The 19,251-nt window shown below is 40.4% G+C and overlaps 1 protein-coding gene across 1 annotated transcript in view; it reads left to right on the top strand.

The window, feature by feature from the left end:
* The first annotated feature begins 16,918 nt into the window (after positions 1–16,918).
* The window catches only part of Sf3b2 (splicing factor 3b subunit 2), a 107,270-nt gene continuing 104,937 nt past the window's right edge, over positions 16,919–19,251 (top strand). The window contains exon 1 of the mRNA XM_067145197.2: positions 16,919–16,958. The gene's annotated coding sequence lies outside the window, so the exon portion shown is untranslated. The remainder of the gene's footprint in view (positions 16,959–19,251) is intronic.

Below are 19,251 nucleotides of genomic sequence, written 5' to 3'. Positions count from 1 at the left end.
ACTTATTCTGCAGAAAGTCATTAGCATGATGAGGAGAGTGAAAGTTTACCTGAATCCGGTTACGGCCTTTATACTGGATGGATTTAATAGGAGATTTCCTTTCATAGAGTAGACGCCCTATAGCCATAGGGTGTAGATTGCCAATGTTATTACCTTGTTTGGATGAAACAAAAACAAGATATGGTCCTGGGTGGTTTAATGGGTATAAATTACATGCACTAGTATTAGGAGGTGGAGCAGGAGGGGGAGGGTTAGGATTGCATTGAGTCGCAGTTTGCAACAAAGGGGTAGGTGCAGAAGTATCATTCACGGTTGTATCCATTTTCACTACTTCTTCCCGTTCAACATTACTATTTGACGCGGGATGAAAGTCCCGAGTACCTCCACTATCAGAACTCATGCCACCACTGCACAATCACACGCAAGCTAGCACCAGAACGCACGAGTAAGTTCTAGAAATGTCAGACACCGAACACGAAACCTCGAACACAACGAACCGCACAGGACGATGTCGCGGACGAGACTAATATCTATGGGTAGATTCTTAAAATACCGAAGAACCCAACACTTCTGTCAGCCAAAGAAGATATAGCTCCTATCATCTCCCATCACCCAACGAAAAGAATACCGTAGGACCATCTAACAACAAAATGTACTATTACGAAACAAGAGACAAATACGCAAGGGCAAGAGGCATGGCAGGTGGCAGTGAGTAGGCAAGTTTAGCCGTTTGGCCACTGCCATATCAAAGAAAATAACGTTAAACAACAGTGCAGGTCCTAATCGGAGAATGTCTATTGGTACCGTATTCAATTAAGGAGTCGACTCCTATGAGTTTAGGCTCGAACGTAATTCCAATTCGTATTCCAGCGAGGAGAAAGCTAACAACGCTACGGAACCTCTTCTATTTTTGGATATCCCCTCCTCAAAGAATCTTTTCTTATATATATAGGTACTTTCCTTGCGAAATATTCAACATCGGTGGATGCAGAGTGGGTTTCGGCCTTTGGGTTTCGTGCCTTAAGAGGCCACGGCTTGTCCGTGGTTCAACAGCTCTGTACTCTGACCGGCCAACCGAGCAGAGGAAAGTTGGCCACGACTCTACCGTGGCTACATGCCTCTGCATTCGGGAGACAGGCCTGGGGCACAGTGCCGGACTTCATGCCTGGCCCCACCCGTCGGCTGTCCTGAGAATGGTTTTCCGTGGTTTTCCATTCTCCTGCACTAAGGCGAATGCCGGGACAGTTCGTAGTATAGGCCACGGCCGCCCACTCCCTCACCTTCTCCGCCCATCTCCTTCACCGTAACAAATCTCCCGGCCTGAGAGACGGCGTCAGCGTCTAAGAGGCCCGCCTCCCCCTTCACGGGAGGAATGAAAACGTTTAGTAGTAGTAGTAGTAGTAGTAGTAGTAGTAGTAGTAGAACTACTCAACACCTTCAGCTGAGAGAAATTTGATATTCTTTCAGTATGCTGAATGAGGATATTATTTTGACAATGTCAAATAAACATTCTGACAACCGCGTGAAACGTCGGCTAAGGGATACGTGTGGACTATAAGGTGTGACAATCACGAAACCATTTATTGCCTGAAGTGACCACAGTCTCCTCTCTTTAACATTTTTCTAACTTAACCATAACCTAACACCCACGGTATCCCCTGCCTGTCGTAAGAAGCGACTGAAAGGGACCGCAGGTGCTCTCAACTTGGGAGCGTGGGTTGGGGACCACGGGCCCTTAGCTGATCCTGGTATTGCTTCCACTTACTTGTGCCAGGCTCCTTACTTTCATCAAATACAGTAGAGACAATACACGACACTTACGGATTTCGCCTTGCTAAAATGGGAGACAATTCGACGGTGGCGCTCCTAGTGACTTGACCTGAACAAATCGCGCTAAATTCAAATATCAATGGAAATGTATATACGGAAATGGATAAATAAATTACGTCTAGAAAGAAAGAAAGTGGTATTGAGATATTAACTTCAAAGTTGCTAAAGCAATTCTGGATAAATGAATGAAGAATTATTTAAAAGGTTATTATTCAAAGACTGAAATTAGACATATAAACAAGGTGTGAAATGGACTGCTGTGAAATGGCTTGATCTTTCATTTATGCATTACTTTTTTAGCTTTAACATACCCTTGGCTGTATAGTCGAGGATTTTTAAAGTCCTGGCCTGGAAATGATCTGAACAGATCTTATAATTTTTATACAAGCGTAACGTCCCTTCTTTCTTGTACACTTCATCCAAATCGCTTCTGTGACATTTCAAAACCCACAGATCACACCTACAACAACACATCGGTATTGAAGGTTAACTGCTGCACTATACAATAAAATATGCGTATTATATTTTAAGCCCTTTAAAACATGGGTCGAGCAAGTCAGAAGATTATGAAGTACTATAAAAATCTCTGTCACTGGAAGAATATATATGCATACACAATATTACTTACATGTTCTTGTCACGAGGGTACCTGAAGAACGAGCGCGCATTTTTCTCTACTTCGTAATTACTGCAGCCAAACACAGCACATACCTTTCCCCTCATGTTGAGAGGAGATATCAAGGAATGAGACACGCTACTATTTAATTATGTCAACTCACTGAAAACGCATAAATAACACCAAAAACTTCACACAAAAATACACGTGCTCTTATGACAGAATCAGTACCGTTCAGGTCTATCCGCTAGAGTGTGCTCCAATAGCTGTCCCTCGATATCTCGCTCAGTGTCGTGTATTGTCTCTACTGTATTTGCTTTCATCTATCCGATCCGACCACCCTTGGTCAACTCTTCTTCTTTTTCGACCCCGACGGTATTGCGTGGCCCTTCTCTTTCTTTTGGCCGATACGGTATCTTAATTTTTCGAAGTGCCTGCATCTCTCACCTTTTCTAGGTACACATTGGTGGGGTCTCAGGTGTGAAATGTATCACGCATGTGGATCTGACTCTGTTATACAGGCGGATGCCCTTCCTGACGCCAAAACCGGATGTATTCAGTATTTCTTGATTCGAAGTGTAGAATGTTGTGTGAATATGAAGAGGAGTGTGTTGGGACAGAAGTCCTCGAATAAGGAAATTAAATGAAATGGCGTATGGCTTTTAGTGCCGGAAGTGTCCGAGGCTCGCCAGGTGCAGGTCTTTTGCTTTGACGCGTCGTGATGAGGATGACACAGTTGGCCCAGGAATCGAACCAGGGACCCCTGTGACCAAAGGCCAGCACGCTAACCATTTAGCCATGGAGCCGGACCCCAAGTAAGGAGAATTAATAAGATGTGGTTTAAAATTTTCGACCCGGCTGGGAATAGAACCGAGGGTCTCAACTCTGACGATTCAGCTAAGGAGTGTACCGTTACTTCTTTTATTATCAATTGATTGTCATTTAGGATTTCCGCTATTTCTCGACGCTGTAGTGCCATACTTCTGCAAGACGCCACAATACGCAACTTCTTCTTCTTCTTACTAGCCTTTCTCCGTTTCTGGCACTTTGTGCGAATGTGGTAAATTTTACGACTGTATGTCCTTTCCGACGCCATCCCTACACGTTTAAAACAGCAATCATCATCCTTTTATATTTAAGAAAATATCGCTATCGGTACTTTTATTATGAGAAGCAGGCCCATCAAATAGCTCACAAAAAAAGGAGTATTAACAGTTCTGTTCGTTTTTCAGGTTTTCAGTCCGTAGGCTGCTTGGATCCTTACATATAGCTCCCCTCGAATGTTAAGCAGTTATAACTAAGCCTAACAAACCGATGCCAGCGAGGTAATTTGCCATTGCTTGCCTAATTGACCCAGGTACAACTGACCATCAATCACTACTGATCGGCATTAAGGGCAGTCGCCCAGGTGGCAGATTCCCTATCTGTTGTTTTCCCAACCTTTTCTTAAATGATTGCAAAGAAATTGGAAATTTATTGAACATCCCCCTTGGTAAGTTATTCCAATAACTAACCTCTTCATATGAATGAATATTTGCCCCAATTTGTCCTCTTGAATTCCAACTTTAACTTCATATTGTGATCTTTCCTACTTTCCAACTTTACCTTCATATTGTGATCTTTTCTACTTTTAAAGACCCCACTCAAATTTATTCGTCTACTGATGCTCTTCCATGCCATTTCTCCACTGACAGCACGGAACATACCACTTAGTCGAGCAAATCGTCTCCTTTCTCCCACGTCTTCCCAGCCCAAACCTCGCAACATTTTTGTAACGCTACTCTTTTGTCGGAAATCGCCCAGAACAAATCGAGCTGATTTTCTTTGGATTTTTTCCAGTTCCTGAATTAAGTAATCCTGGTGAGGGTCCCATACACGGGAACCATACCCTAGTTGGGGTCTCACCAGAGACAAATATGCTCTCTCCTTTACATACTTATTACAACCCCTAAATACACTCGCAACCATGTGCAGAGATCTGTACCCTTTATTTACAATCATATTTTTGTGATTACCACAATGAAGATCTTTCCTTATATTCATACCTAGGTATTTACAATGATCCCCAAAGGGAACTTTCACCCCATCAACGCAGTAATCAAAACTGAGAGGACTTTACCTATTTGTGAAACTCACAACCTGACTTTTATCCCCGTTTATCATCATACCATTGCTTACTGTCCATCTCACAACATTATCGAGGTAATTTTGCAGTTGCTCACAATATTGTAACTTATTTATTACTCTGTACAGAATAACATCATCTGCAAAAAGCCTTATCTCTGATTCCACTTCTTTACACATATCACTAATATATATAAGAAAAATATAAAAACTCAATAATACTGCCTTGAGAAATTCCCCTCTTAATTATTACAGGGACAGATAAAGCTTCGCCTACTCTAATTCTCTGAGTTCTATTTTCTAGAAATATAGCCACCCATTCAGTCACTCTTTTCTCAAGTCCAGTTGCACTCATTTTTGCCAGTAGTCTCCCATGATCTACCCTATCAAATGCCTTAGACAGGTCAATCGCAATGCAGTCCAGTTGACCTCCTGAATCCAGGATATCTGCTATATCTTGCTGAAATCCTACAAGTTGGACTTCAGTGGAATAACCTTTCCTAAACCTAAACTACCTTTTATCAAAGTAGTTATTAATTTCACAAACATGTCTTATATAATCAGAAAAAATGCTTTCCCAAAGCTTACATACAATGCATGTCAAACTGACTAGCCTGTAATTTTCAGCTTTATGTCTATCACCCTTTCCTTTATATACAGGGGCTACTATAGCAACTCTCCATTCATTTGGTAAAGTTCCGTCATGCAAACAATAATCAAACAAGTACTTCAGATATGGTACTATATCCCAACCCATTGACTTTAGTATATCCCCTGAAACCTTATCAATTCCAGCTGCTTCTCTAGTTATCAACTTTTGTATCTTATTGGTCATTGTTATAATAGGTAAATGTTAATACTTCTCTATCTGGACATTATCCTTGTAACCAACAATCTTTACATATTGCTGACTGAATACTTCTGCCTTTTGAAGATCCTCGCATACACACTCCCCTTGTTCATTTATGATTCCTGTAATGTCCTTCTTGGAACCTGTTTCTGCCTTAAAGTACCTATACATAGTCTACGCTTCCATTTTTCACTAAAATTTGTGTGGCCGCCAGTTATGCTTGCCATCATATTATCCTTAGCTGATTTCTTTGCTAGATTCAATTTCCTAGAAAGTTCCTTCAATTTCTCCTTACTTCCACAGCCACTTCTAACTCTATTTCTTTCCAACCTGCACCTCCTTCTTAGACTCTTTACTTCTCTGTTATAATATAGTGGATCTTGACCATTACTTACCACCGTTAAAGGTACTAAACCTATTTTCACATTCCTCAGCAATTGCTTTAAACCCATCCCAGAGTATCTTTACATTTTATTAAACCATTTTCCACCGATCATAGTTATTAAAAACTCCTTCATTCCTGTTTATCAGCCATATGGTACTACTACTGCCTAATAGTCCTAATTTTAATATATTCCTTTCTTTCACATTTATTTTTAATTACCACAAAAACAGCTTCTTGATCACTAGTACCATCTATTACTTCGGTTTCTCTATAGAGCTCATCTGGTTTTACCAGCACCACATCCAAAATATACTTCCCTCTGGTTGGTTCCATCACTTTCTGAATCAGGTGCCCTTCCCATATTAACTTATTTGTCATTTGGTGGTCATGCTTCCTGTCGTTCGCATTACCTTCCCAATTGACATTTGGTACATTGAGATCACCCGCTACAATCACGTTCCTTTCCTTATCGTTTCCCACATAGCTGATTATCTTAACAAATAATTCTGAACCAGCATCTGCGCTACCCTTTCCTGCTCTGTACACTCCAAAAACATCAAGTTGCCTATTATCTTTAGAGATGAGCCTTACCCCTAGAATTTCGTGTTTATCGTCTTTAACTTTTTTGTAGCTTACAAATTCTTCTTCACCACAATGAATACTCTCCCTCATACCATTCCTATCCTATCTCTACAATATACCCTCCAGTTCCGTGAGAAAATTTCTGCATCCATTATACCATTTCTCAGCCGTGATTCAACTCCTATAACAATATCTGGTAAGTATATATCTATTAAATTCTATTCCTTTCATTACAATACTTCAACAGCTGAGCACCAACATTTTTATGTCATCCCTACTTGATTTCCAGTTCCCTGTTCCCTTAACACCGCTCCCTAGGCCACCCTGGTTTCCCTGAATGTATCTCCCTGTAACCCTTCTAAACAAATTTCCTAACTTATATGTATCATTGCGGTTTATGTGAAGGCCATCTGAACGCAGATCCCTATCTCCTACCCACCCATTAGGATCTAGAAATCTCACTCCCAGTTTCCCACATACCCACTCCATGGTCACATTAAAATCCCCAATCACCTTCCAGTAAGTATCCCTCCTACACAGAATTCCACTGATAACAATCTCCGCTTGCTTAAACTTCAGCCGTGCTGCATTTACCAGGTCTCACACATCCCCAACTATGTTGGTATTTATACCTGCTTGTCTTACGTTGTTAGTACCAACGTGAAACATTATCACCGTCTCCTTTCCCTCCTCCTTCTCTTCTACTTTCCTCAACATCTGCCTTAACCTAATTCCCGGATAACACTACCCTGGTAACCTTTCCTCCACACACTTTCCCGAATGTCTCACGATGGAATCCCCCATGACCAGAGCCTCAACCCTACCAATCTCATTTGATCCTCTCCCCTCTTGGTCAGTCCTATCTTTCCTGACAGCAGCAGAAGCTACTTTCTCCTCCCTCTTCTCCATCCCATGACCCTGTTCCACCTGTCTTTTCCTATTCACGACTCCATATTTCCCTTTCCTACCTCTTCCCTTCCTACTTCCACACTTCTCGGCAACAGTTCCCTGTTCCTCATCTCCCCTGTGTTGTTCTACCTGCAGTGACTCGTACCGATTTCTCACCGGCGCCTGTCCTGAATTCTGATCCTGAATAGAGCCGTCATTGTTACCATTCACAACGCACCGCGTACTAAACGGCCTTTCATTTCGACTACGCTGAATTTATGCTTAAACATTACGACACCCAAACAGTTTTCTTCCACTCCAGCCAAATTCACTGTTGCTTATGCACCATATTCACGACCATGGTAGACCGCTGGCCTTCTTAGCCCAACTTGGCAGGTTCAATGTCGGTCGGTCACTTGCTTTCTTCGCTTATGCTGCGTGAACCGTCAACGATAGACCCAAAGTGTAAGCATACGAATTGTAGAGCATAGAAACCTCTACGAAAAAAAGTCTGCGGTGGTATATACCTATTTCGAACCGGTTGCCGTCTAGAAGTGATATGTTATAGTCCGCGGTAAAGAAAAATAACTCCTTAAGATTAAATAAATATTTCAATATTATCCTCAAACTCCTCATTGAAATAAATTGTTTGATCTCCTACACTACTTCATAAGGATTACAATAACCTTGTCAGGACATTATTTGCATGAATGGTTCAGAAGTTACGACCATTTTAGACTGTAGTGATAATTCGTTCCCTGTTGTCTGCTAGCAAGTTGCCTTTACCTCGCCGCTTGGAGCGCTGTAGTCGCCTCTGATGAATATATATATATAGTTGGTCGGAACCAACGAGCTAGAATAGGGTTATCCTATGCAAACTTTTGCCGCTAGATGGCATGAGTGTACTACTCGGACTAGAATGAGATTAGGCCTAGGTTATGCATAGTAAAGTTATGAATGAGAATATGGATGATGCGAATAGTACCGTATAATATTTATCCGAACATAGATAAAATGAATATGAACACTTTAAAAGAAGAGTTGAGGAAGCGAGGAGGGAGAGTTGGTGGTAATAAACAAGAGCTTTGTCAAAGGTACGATAGAGATGTTTTACACGCTGTCTGTGCGAAAGTATTTTAAATAATAAATACAGGGATGTAATCAGTACCGTACACAGTGGCACCATAATTATTTATGAATGTTTGTTCTATTTGGATTGCGGGCTTATATGAAAATGGGAATACATCGGACAACGGAGATACCAACAGAAAGTAGGGTTACCAGTAGGCCTATATTTCCAAGTGACATGAACTTTAAAGATTTATCAGTCTCCTTTCTGCCTCATGTGAAATTATCACATATTCACTTGATGGACTACTTCGTTTTCAGAAAATCCGAGATCGATGGAGCTCCAGTGAAGAATTACAAGTCGTTATGTGATGCCGGATATAATTTATTTAGTGAAAAGTTCATTAAAATCATTGTGTGTTTGAGAGTGATAGGGTATTTGTACTGTCTTCTGTGAGATCACAATTCACCAAAAACAAAGAGTACACTGTTAAATTGATACTAGATCGCTGTGGTTCTGGCATTCTAGCAGCAAGTTGTGAGTGTGTAGCAGGTATTGGACCCAAAGCCTGTTGTAAGCATACTGCTGCCCTTTGTTATGCCCTTGAATACTTCAGCAAAACTGGTTTGATAAAATGTTCAGAAACACCAACTGACGTTTTACAAATATTTCACCAGCCTGCACGAAAAAGGAAAGTACATGGAAGTCCTGTTAAAGTGTCAAATCTGCCCATAGCAACAGGTTCACGGTTATGTTTTGATCCAAGACCAGCCTCACTCAGAAACGAGGAAGGTTATGAATCATATGTGAGACATTTAATTGAAAATTCAGGAATGAAACTGTCTTATTTGTCATCACTTCCCAAATCAAATGTTAACATCTTGTCTGTTGCACATGATCATTTTTTTGGAACAGACACAAACTCAAATTATTTATCTGAGTTAGTGTCTGTCTCTGAGGATGCCATAAAAGATATAGAAAGGGAAACAAGAGGGGAATCCAGATGTGCACTATGGTACAAGGAAAGGAAGTACAGGCTAACGGCAAGTTATTTTGGTAGAATATGCCACACTAAAGATGCCAAAACTTTGGCCCATACAATAATTGCAGGTAGTCAATACCAAAATAAATTTATGAAGTGGGGTTTGGATAAGGAATGTCTGGCAAGGAGGAGGTATGAAGAAATTACAGATCATAGTGTATCCAAATGTGGGTTGATTATTCATCGCACCAAAAACTATCTAGCAGCAAGTTGTGATGGACTCATTGGGAATGACAGAGTGCTGGAACTGAAAGGTGTGCCAAGCCATGAATATGACAAAGTATCTGCCAGCATTGCACTTTATTTAATTGAGGACAAAGATGGCATACATTTAAAGCAGTCACACAACTATTATTTTCAAGTGCAAGGACAGTTGTTTATCAATGATAGACAGTTCTGTAGTTTTGCTGTCTACACAGCTGTTGATATGGTAATCATAAACATTGAGAGGAATGAGGAGTTTATTCAAGGAATGCTACCACAGTTTGAGAAATGTTACTATGAGTACTTTATTCCAGCTTTAACGAAGAACTAGGTCCATGAGCCTATGGTATAAATGAACACTAAATGAACAATTATATCATGCTTCCAGCAATTGCTCACTTGTAATGTAATATAGTCTACCTACCATATTTTGCTTTAGTAGGCTTCATTTTATTGTAAATAAATACATACTACCTATCACATGATTGATCTCCTGAAATTGCACAACATGTAACATACAAAAATAATCCTACCTGACAGAGGAACTTTGCTTATGTGAAGCTTTGTTTGTAGAATTTTGTATGTTTTCCCTAAGCCTATAGCCCTTTCAATGTGTATTCTTTTGGAGGCAATTCTCCTTGTCATGGTATTTTCCATGGTGGAGAACTGCCTTTTCCCTTTCAAGAAGGGTGGAATATTTACACTTACTCACTTTGAGCAAAGTAGGTCTTGAATTTGAAATCCTCGGTCAACCATTACTGAGTCACCTTCTTCCAACAAGTCAATAATATTAGATTTTATGAACAACTGCCGTCTGAAACTGATCCACCATATGCATCTGATATAAAACACACAAATCCTGATGGATTTATTTCAATCAGTACCTTCACAGTGTTACAGTTTTCGCACGTAGAAAATGTTTCCTGTTGGGCACTAGAACTCTTAGGCTTCATTATTGGAATTTCAGTACAGTCTAAAATTACTCTTGTGTTAGGATATTGCTTCTTAAATTCCATAGGGGAGTTTTCCCTCACAGTCTTCTGATCAACCCAAGTATTTAATTCTTTGAACTGGCAATACATAAAATTTATCCATACAGAAAAAATTACACTTACTGTTGTTACATTTAAACCAAAGTCATAAGCAATTTCCTTATCTGTTTTGGCCATTCTCAATTTCATCATTGTTAAAAAGAAACAGTATTCTGGTGAAATTGGAAATACCTGCAGACTAAATCTACCCCTTCCCAGGGCTTGAAACACTAAATAAAAATGATCTCTGTTGTCAAAACCTGTGAAGAGTTGCACTGCACCAGATATTGTTAGAAGTCTTTCAATATCAAGTACACCCTCGCTGTCTTTGGTTTGGCATGCAACATTCGTAAATAAGTTACCAGTACGGCTTGATAATGGAAGGTTCACATTTTCATTAACACTAGATGACTGACACTCTTCAAATGCTGCTATAGGTAAGTCATTGGTGTCCAGAAGCACAGCTGTGTCTTGCCTTGTCATCAGATCATCCTCCTTCTTTCCTCTGTTACGTGCCCTAACCTCTCTCATCTTTACATCTGAGCCGGTGTCAGGAGTCCATGGAAATACAGATGGCACTGCATGTACTTTCAACCGCGACCTTTCACCTACAAAATCAAAATATTCATAGTCATTCGAACGATAATATAATTGCAAGTGGCATGTACCTCTCTGCTGTACCTCTACACACACTTTAACACATTTAATTTTAAATAGACTATAGGCATACTAGTAATCATTTATATACTTATCTACGTACCTAACAACGTCGTTCTATAATCATCGCTCCTAAAATGTGCTGAACAGACTCTATCATTCTTCGTAATCTGGCTCAGTTTAAGATTCTTCCTTCTGATAGAATGTATCCACTGTTTTCTAAGTTTCACATCCTTCGGAAACTGATGGAACGGAAATGGCATGCCTCGGTTAATTGCACAATGGCACACAACAGTAATCCGGCATTTTTATTGAATCTCAGGATACCACAATAATACTTATGAGTCAATTAAATGACAGCGATATTCTAACCTTCAAGCCCTGAAACAAATGAAGGTGGAATGGCGTAGTCCGAGTAGTACACGCGCGCTACCTATTGGTACTAGTTCAGGATAGTCCTATACCACAGAGTGGCTGTATACCTGACATCAGCGCTCCCTGCTTGAAGTAAGTTGATAAGGGGCAGCCATCTTAACGGTTGTCAAAACAAAGCGAATTGGCGCGAGAGCATATGTTGAGGTGACAGGGAGATCGTGCATGCCAATTTAATTCCCTAAGTTTTAAGAAGTGAAAAGATAGATTCTCGCTTTCAAGAATGCCAGCCGTAAGCTCAGCGTATGGTTGTACTAATCGGAGTAATAAAACCAAGGATATATCGTACTTTAAGGAAGTATTACTGAATTATAGCCGAGATTCCTTTTTGTAATTTCTGTTTGTAATTAAATCGATTTTATTGTTTACTTACCGAAAGTACGGATAGCCACGGTAATTATTTGTCGAATTTTGTTTCATATTTCGTTTAAAGAACAAGGAATTAACTGAACAATGCGTTGTGAGGAAGAAAAGAGATAAATGGTATCCCACTCAATTCAGTTGCTTATGCTCTGTACATTTCCAGCCCTATTTAATTTTCATTCACATTTAGAAATAAAGGAAATGGAACGCCCACCACCAAGAAAACGTAACCACAAAAAATCACTTATTTCGTTCAAACGTACACCAAGTATGATAAACACAGCATTTTACTGCTATTTTTGAAATGTATACAGCCTTTATTGTAGATGTCTGTTGCCTTGGTTTTTAAAACTATGCCACACTTCATAATGGACAACTTTCAAGCTAGTAATCCCAGTATGATAATGTAATGGGAGAAACATGATATCCCCCCTATATTATAATAAATAATTACACTAAACGATTATTGTGGTAAAGTATTCATGGGCCGCCTCTGTGGTGCACTGGTTAGCGTGAGCAGCTGCCACCCCTGGAAGCCCGGGTTCGTTTCCCAGCTCCGCCACGAAATTTGAAAAGGGGCACGAGGGCTGTAACGGGATTCTATCAGCCTGGGGAGGTCAACTGAGTAGAAGTGGGTTCGACTCCCACCTCAGCCATCCTTGAAGTGATTTTCCGTGGTTTCCCACTTCTCCTCCAGGCAAATGCCGGGATGGTACCTAACTTAAGGCCACGGCCGCTTCCTTCTCCCCCCCACAAGGCCCCTGTTCAGCATAGCAGGTGCAGCCCTCCCTCACAGTTGTATCCCCCGACCCAATATCTCACGCTCCAGAACACTGTCCTTGAGGTGGTAGAGGTGGGATCCGTCGCCGAGTCCGTGGGAAAAACCAACCCGGGAGGGTAAACAGATTAAGAAAGGAACACAGCATTCATGAGGATGCAATAATTTTAAAAATATTAACAGAATGAGGTTGTAACCTATTATAGGTCCCTATGATTTTAAGGTTTCCTGTCATAAATACAGTATTTATGTCCATCGTTTTTATTCTAATTTACGCTTAACCACAACAGCCAAGCAGGGTAACGCTCTTGTTCCGATTTCGAGGCCTATTCGTATGTCACTGTGCGATGATTTCGAACTAGCCTACAATCAACTGATCGTGATGTTGGCCTCGTGCCGCAATATGATGAAGTGGCGGTATTCGCTTTCATGCTTCAAGCTTTCGGCAACGGATTTTAATTCTCCCCCAGCGATTCTAAAATGCGCATTTTCTACACTTTTCGTCATTAAAAGGCCATGCCCCCTTGCTTGTGTGACAACAGGAAACATGGCGGACGTTCGTTCTATTAGGTTCACCCAGGCAGCGCTTCCGCCTCTCTATGTTTTTCTAGCTCGTTGGTTGGAACCTGTTCTCTATTAACCTTGGTTGGAACGGTTCGTGTACGGTCAAGAAAAACTACAATGCGCATGCGTTCACAATTACGCGGAAGATTCCTGTTTGGAGATAAACAAACAGCTGTTCTTGTTCATCTCTGCTAAAAAAAAACTTGTTAGGCCTACTCAGTGGAAGGTAATTGGCAATAAAATGACTCAACTAATAAAATAATAGACTAATGGGCCTGTTTCTAAAATCCTTTACTTTATTTTACTTTATTCCAGAATTACGTGAATTTATAATTCTACCACGAGTACTGGCAGCGTAAAAACCGATGATGTAGACGGTTCTATTTAGATGATAACCATGTCACCTAAAAGAAAATACTGATCACATTTTTTCTTCTAAATTATTGCCAAGACAGGAACTTCTAAATGCTCTCCTAGTCCGGCCCCGCGGTGTAGGGGGCAACGCGTCCGTCTGTCACCCGCCAGCCCAGAGTTCGATTCCCAGCCAGGTCAGGGTTTTTTAAAATTATAATGACGTCCTTTGTGGCGTCCTTAATCTCCCTTTCCTCACAGAAAACTTTCCACAATACCGCCATTCCAATTACACGCAGGTTCATACAATATGGTGCCAGTAGAGCCTAAAGATCGACATGGGTCGACACCCCGAACAAATAACATTAAAAAAAATACTCAGATACACATCCAAATTTTTTTGCCTGTGGTCACAAACAGCTTGCATTCATCAATTCATTAATAATAACAGTGGTTTTTTTATGAAGATATATGTTGATAAATAAAGTATAACTGTATGGAATAGTGTCCTTTTCTATTTATGTAAGAGTCAGGATCATTTGCAGGCTTATCAATTTCAATATGACAGCCACCTATGGCACCAATGACACCTGGAAATCTACTTTCCCTGAAATGTTGCTCAATATTTACTTTCTCATTTTCTGTAGGCCAAGTGATCACTTGTGGAGATAAATTGCTAATGTTCACAGTCAATCGTTTGACAATTCTATGTAGAGAGCTCAAAAAATTTCAAACCGATCTGTAACATCCCGGAAACTTGCAGTCTGATGCCCAACAAACCACAGGAAAATTTGAACCTTTATTGGAAAAGCAACACTTAACGATTATTAAAATTATTATTACTGTCATAATAACTATTATTATTATTATTATTATTATTATTATTATTATTAACCTCCAGAGTTGGTTTTTCCCTTGGACTCAGCGAGGGATCCCACCTCTACCGCCCCAAGGGCAGTGTCCTGTAGCTTCAGACTTTGGGTCGACTCTATGAGTACAACATTTCACAACATCCAGACACACTAGTTTGACCCCCTGTGGGTGGGAACAGTAGAATAACACTCACGATATTCTCTGCCTGTCGTAAGAGGAGACTAAAAGTGGCCTCGGGGCTCTTAACTTGGGGGCATAAGTTGGTGACCGCTAAACCCTCAGCTGAGTCTTGGTATTGCTTACACTTACTTGTGCCAGGCTCCTCACTTTCATCTATCCTATCCGATCTCCCTTGGTCAACTCTAATTCTTTGCGACCCAGATGTTATTAGGTTTACGAATCCTCCTTTGGCCGATATCTTCAGTTTTCGAAGTGTCGGCAGTCGGATCCCTTCTATTTTCTCTCTCTGATTAGTGTTAATAGACGATGATTGCGTAGTTGTACTTCCTCTTAAAACAATAATCACCACCACCACCACTGCACGAGTTCGTCTTTGTTTTTTGTTTTTAAATTTTGCTTTACGTTGCACCGACACAGATAGGTGTTATGGCGTCGATGGGACAGGGAAGGGCTAGGAGTGGCCTTGGTTTAGGTTCAGCACTTGGCTGCTGTGAAAATGTGACACCATGACATATTCATGGCTGCCGGCAGTGGGGTTCGAACCCACTATCTCCCGAATGTAAACTGACGGCTTCGTGACCAAACCGCGCAGCCACTCGCTCGGTATAGACGCACTAGTCGTGCTCTGAGTGTCATTAGCCATTACTCAGTAGCTTCCACACTGTCGCAGCCATAGATGAAATGAAAAAACTACAACCTGTTTTCCAGTCTTAGACCGGGTCAGGAATATAATGAATGAAACATACGTATATAGGCTAGTATTACAATGGGGTCGCCACTCCCAAGGTGATTATTAATGACTGATAGATGCAATGAAATGATAATGGAGAGTGTTGCTGGAATGAAAGATGACAGGGAAAAACCTGTCCCACCTCCGCTTTGTCCAGCACAAATCTCACGTGGAGTGACCGGGATTTGAACCACGGTATCCAGCGGTGAGAGGCCGACGCGCTGCCGTCTGAGCCATGGAGGCTCCATAGATGAAATTGAACCTTAAATTAAAGCCATAATATGCTCTGCCCTGTACCGAGAGACAGCTATGCAAAAATACTGCATCCATCAAGAAATAGCCACAGACGGAAGACTGCAATACTCCCTAGTTCAAATGACGTGTACAGCAATATTTAATTTTATTTCTTTTTGGGAGCGTGGTAGCCGAATAGCATAGTTAGTAAGATCAAATACAGTATTGTATTTGGTTAAGATCTCACCAAGGCGGCCGCAGTTCGAGTCTCAAAGAATGCACGTGGTTCATATTCCACGTAAAACTGAAGGTCTTATGGCTATGATTCATCATCAGTCACTACTGATCTGCATTTAGGGCGATCGCCTAGGTAGCAGATTCCCTATTTGTTGTTTGCCTAGCCTTTTCTTAAATGAAGAAATTGGAAATTGGAAATTTATTGAACATCTCCCTTGGTAAGTTATTCTAATCCCTAACTCCCCTTCGTGTAAACGAATATTTGCCCCAATTTATCCTCTTGAATTCCAACTTTATCTTCATATTGTGATCTTTTCTACTTCTAATGACCCCACTCAAACTTTTTGTCTACTGATATCATTGCACGCCATCTCTCTACTGACAGCTCGGAACATACCACTTAGTCGAGCAGCTCGTGTCCTTTCTCCCAAGTCTTCCCAGCCCAAACTTTGCATATCAACAGTCACGTTAACTACAAGCTTGCGTGCTTTCACTTCTCATTCATTATATTGTCATAAGCGATACGGTAACGGTATGTTTTATTTCCAAGCTTAACGAGATGTGAGATGAATATTTTTTACGTCACTCAATGCTTCGAGTGAAGAGTGGGCTAGATCAGTTTTATATAGCAATTACATATTTTCAGTTTCAGCGCATTATTTTAATATCGATATTTTGGCGAGTGATTTTCTGATTTAGAACCAATAAAAATATTAGTAGTAGCCTTTTCTACTACGATTTTTCCGAGGGCATTTTTAAGAAATTGAAGGGAGGGAATCTTAAACAACGTTGGCAGCAAATGAAATTTACAAACAGATGCATATCAGCATGCGATGACAAACGAAAGTCTGTTTTGTTTTGGTGAATGTTTTATCCAAGGTAACTAGAATAGTTGTTTTATCTGTTTTTGTAACTGGTGAGGGTTTTTCGGATTTGTAGTAGGTATGTATAGTCATGTTTCTTAATTTTCTAACTATCTTTTCATTTTTCTTCACTGTTTTTTCTCCATTTCACTATTATTTTTGTGGTGTAAATCTCGAATGTGACTTGTGACTTAAAGTATAACATAAAGAGGTCCCCTATGACATAGTGTGCTACGAAAACACTTTGCGTTTCTGAAAGAGATATTATTGTTCAAAGCCCTTTACAGGTATGTTGGTCTTACCAGACTCCTGAGCACTGGTATTTTATCCTACCTGGCTATTCCTTACTGTTTTCCACAGTATATTGATTATAAGCACACTTATAGTGTTTATAGATTTCATAACGCAACCTTAAACCTAGAAGGCAAGCACCTAACCAATTCCACGAACAATTTTTTTTTCTAATGGCCATTGTACTGCTGTATTTGCAAAAGGAAAGTTGTTTTTAGGTTATAACTGTTGTCGATTCTAAATGAGATATACACGTTTTAGCATGGCTCCTGAAGTTTTACTGTTCAACTTATGGATAGGCCTACATGTATTGATGAAATTCTTGATGGTGATCGTCAGTGAGGCAACATATTGGCATGTGTAGAGTCTGAAGACGCACTAGATCATCAGGTGCCAATCACTATAATGCTGAAAATATTATCCACATAAACGCTATATCCTGCTGGCTGACAAATAATCTGTCTTTTACCAGACCTTAACCAATGGCATAAAATAAAAAAAAACACACACACACACATATACAACCCTGACAGTTGTATGTTGTTGGCTTCTGGCATAAGAAGGAATTCTGCAGTCGCTTAAGTGCGGCCAGTATCCAGTAATCGGGAGATTGCCCCACTGTCAGCAGCCCTGAAGATGGTTTTCCGTGGTTTCCCATTTTCACACCAGGCAAATGCCGGGGCTGTACCTTAATTAAGGCCACGGCCGCTTCCTTCCACTTCCTAGGCCTTTCCTCTCCCATCGTCGCCATAAGACATATCTGTGTCGGTGCGATGTAAAAAAAAAAAAAAAAAAAAAAAAAAAGAAAAGAAGGAATTCCTTAGGGACAAAATTAACACATGTAGCCTATTGGTGTCCCTTCATATCTGTAGCATTTGAAGGGATGTTAAACAAATTACATTGTTATTATTAATATTATTAATATTATTATTATTATTATTATTATTATTATTATTATTGTTCAGGGGTTATCTCTGGAACGCAGAGGTGAAAGAAGGTGCTGGCGGGAATGGGCCTATCTACGATAGTCGTAGATTAATGTGAAACTTTAATATAAAGGTTACATTTCTTTTCAGATCTTAAATTTCAACAAATAACAAGCTTTCAGATACAGAGGTAGTTGGTACAAAAGTAGAAAAACCAAGAATTAGTAATTTACTATTTTGAGCTTCAAGCTCCTAATTTATAAGCTTCCAACATTGCTAATGTTGAGTTTAGTCAGGTAGACAAGGAGAGAAATCTCCCAAAACAAAATTTTCAAGAGCACTTGGCTCCAACAGTTACAAGTTACGGCCTTCCAAAGGCACCACTCAGTAGTACACAAATATCTATTACATTACCACAAAAGAGCTTACATGCTCTACAAATTCTACCAATGAGACAGTGCTCCTGAACTCTTGCGGCCTATTCAAGGCAACCATTTACTATTACATTTGCACAATACTTTACAATTTCTGGCCCCTCTAGGCACAACCTACATTTGACAAGATAGGAGCAGTTGTATTTAAGAAGCAATAGAGGGGTATCGAGTAGCCATACTACCGGGCCTTCGTGAAAAGGACAGGTTAAATTACTGGCCCAAACTCAAAAAGGTATAGAGGCGTACACTTGCACTCCTAGAAATAGAGGTTAAAAAGCTACTTGGGCTTGCAGCCCGACGATGCGGAGGCTAATTCCACACTACTGAGGTGACTAGAAGGACAAGTTAATGTATGATTTATAGGAGAAAGACAGTTAAAAAATCGTAGTCACCTCAAGATAAATTGAGGGGAAGTTCGAGAGGGTAACGCACTCTCTATCCCCGATTTACAGTTAAAGACCTTAGGACTTACATGAAATTTTACGTGAGAAAGAAGAAAGTTAACATTTTAGGAAATTGATGGTTTCATAGTTAAAGATTGGAACCTTCTCCTGGGGTCAGCTTGCGGAGATAACTACTAAGAGGAAAAACTGTTGATCATTACCTTAGCTGATGTTCTGCCAGCCGAAGAATGAGGCCCCCGCCTCCTGTGTTAACACACACACTCAGTAAGACGACGATCAGAAAGACAAGTTAACTTGAAAAGGCGTCAGCTTT

This window comes from Anabrus simplex, chromosome 4 (assembly GCF_040414725.1).
Source record: "Anabrus simplex isolate iqAnaSimp1 chromosome 4, ASM4041472v1, whole genome shotgun sequence".
Taxonomy (NCBI): domain Eukaryota; kingdom Metazoa; phylum Arthropoda; class Insecta; order Orthoptera; family Tettigoniidae; genus Anabrus; species Anabrus simplex.
The sequence above is the reverse complement of the archived record's forward strand: the minus strand, read 5'-3'. Positions and strand labels throughout refer to the sequence as shown.